At 46.0% G+C, this 2,500-nt stretch overlaps 1 protein-coding gene across 1 annotated transcript in view; it reads left to right on the forward strand.

Moving 5' to 3' along the window:
* The window catches only part of LOC310731639 (low-density lipoprotein receptor-related protein 1B-like), a 192,181-nt gene that overhangs the window by 134,271 nt on the left and 55,410 nt on the right, over positions 1-2,500 (forward strand).

Genomic DNA, 2,500 nt, shown 5'->3' on the forward strand with positions numbered 1-2,500 from the left:
GGGCCTATAAGGAATGGGTAATGGGTGGAGCCTCCCCTGGGGCAATTAATGAGACGATTTGGACTGAGAGCAGTTTACACAGGTGGATCCCACAAAATCCAGATGAAAGGCCACCAAAATCTTTTTTCTATGAACTAATACGGGCCATCCCCGGGTGACCATGTAGCGATTTGGGGACCTGGGGAACATGGAACTGACATTTTTCGGGCTTGACATATAAGTAATTGTCTAGGAGCCGAGCCAGAACAGCCTTAACATGGTCTTTATGTTCAGATAGAGTGCGAGAAAATATCAAAATGTCATCTAGGTAGACAAAGCTAAATTTATTTAACATATGCCTTAGAACGTCGTTTATGAGCGCTTGAAACACTGCTTGAGTAAGGCCAAATGGCATGACCAAATACTCATAATGACCAGTGGGAGTGTTAAATGCAGTTTTCTATTTGTCTTCTTTTCTGATTCGAACAAGGTGATAGGCATTACGTGAATCTAACTTGGTGAAAATCGTGGTTTCTTGTAGTATGTCCACAGCTGTGGTTGTTTAAGGCACAGTCATAGGAGCGATGGGGGTGGAGCGTGGTAGCCCAGTCCTTACTGAAAATGGCTTTGAGGGAGTGATACAGCATAGGTATGTACGGTTGATGGGCTCTGACTTTTTTGGTTCAACCACCTCATGCTACTTAATAAGGCAGGTACCCTTACAACGGAGACCCCACTTACAGATGGTGCCTTTAGACCAATTGATGAGCGGGTTATAGAGGACCAGCGAGGGGTAGCAAAGAATGAGGGGAACGTGTGGGGATGAGGTGAGGTACTATTGAGGGGTTTCGTGATGTTGGTTTATGGTGAGTTGTAGAGGTGGTGTCTGGTAAAGTACTCATCACAAAAAGGGGTTTAAAAGGAATCTTTCCCAAAAGCTCTGGGCTTGAGGCACGAAAGTGACCGGGTTTCCCACAGTAAAAACAGTAACGTTCTCTTAGACGATGCTCTTGTCCCTGAGGCACCAGCCTGGCATTGCCTAACTGCATTGGCTCTGGGTCCACTAGGTGTTGTTCTGTCTGCAAAGCGGGATCATACCCAGCTTCTTGTGAGGCGTGGTGTCTGACCTCTCGTTTATGGATCCGATTGTCAAGGCGTGTGGCTAGTTTGATTAGCTCCTCAAGGGAATCATGAAAGTCCTCAGGAGCTAATTCATCCAGAAGTACCAAGAAAGGCCGTCTTGAAAGCAGGTCCTAAGAGCTTGATCGTTTGATGCCGGCCGCCAGTGAGCGAAATTGAATAGCATATTCCTCCACACTGCGACTTTCTGGTCGTGGGTGCAGCAACCTCCTGGCTGAGTCTGCTCCACTGGCAGGGTGATCAAAAACCCTCTTAAAGAAAGCGACATAACTGGAACAGCCTTTGCCCTGCGCCTCCCACATAGCTGTGGCCCACTCCAGCGCCTTGCCTGTAAGAAACGTGATGATATATGCGATTCTGGAAACGAAGAGGGCTGTAACTCAAAAGTAAGAGAGCACTGTGTCAAAAACCTACAACATGCACTAAGATCTCCTGAGAAGCACTAGGGAAGAGGTAGTTTAGGCTCACGTAAATATGATTCAACAGCAGGCGGTGGAACCTGAGGCTGCTCTTGGGGTTGGGTAGAGGATAACTGGTTGCTTAACTGCTGGACCCTGGTAGCCAGAGAGTTTAGTAGGTCTGAATTCTGATTCGTGTAGTGAAGATGCTGGTCCAGTATTGCTTCATGGCGCTGTAGACTCTCGTGTTGTAGATTCAAAGCAGATAGCAATCCTTGAGCATTTTGGATTCTGCTGAATCCATATGGCTGGTAAGGGTTTCTGTTATGACCAGGGCTCGAACCGAGGTTGTCAGAGTGAGAGTCTCACGCTCTAGAGAGATTTTGCAAGCCGACCTAGATCCCGGATATGGAAGGCGACTCAGAGCCGATATCCCAAGAGATGAGAAGAAAAACACAAAAAAAACCTCAGGCAACGTAACAACACACCATGGGTTGAACTTACACCAAAACAACAGGACAGATGCAAAGCCTAGCAAGAACCATGAAAGACGGCGGCAGGAAAAAACAAAACCTGAGCGAAAGGTTAGGGGAAATGTACCGCATAAATAGTCTGTAAGGTGGGAAACTAAGGGAAGCACTTGCTGACATCTAGCGGATACAGGAAAAATTTCTGACACACAAAACGAAAAAATGTGAGAAAGAATGGTAAAGGAGAAGAAGCGAGAAGTAAGATGAAGACAGAAAAAAGAGAATTTTCTGATCTTCACTCCACTGTATGTTCTGTCCAATAATCTTACATGATGACATCATCAGCAGTGCACCGACCAATCACATGCTGTCATGTATACACCTAAACACACACACACACACACACACACACACACACACACACACACACACACACACACACACACACACACACACACACACACCATTCTTCTATTACTGTTTCCTTTATTATACTTATTTTATCTGTGTGTG

The sequence above is a fragment of the Silurus aristotelis genome, assembly GCF_946808225.1.
Source record: "Silurus aristotelis genome assembly, chromosome: 9".
Lineage (NCBI taxonomy): Eukaryota > Metazoa > Chordata > Actinopteri > Siluriformes > Siluridae > Silurus > Silurus aristotelis.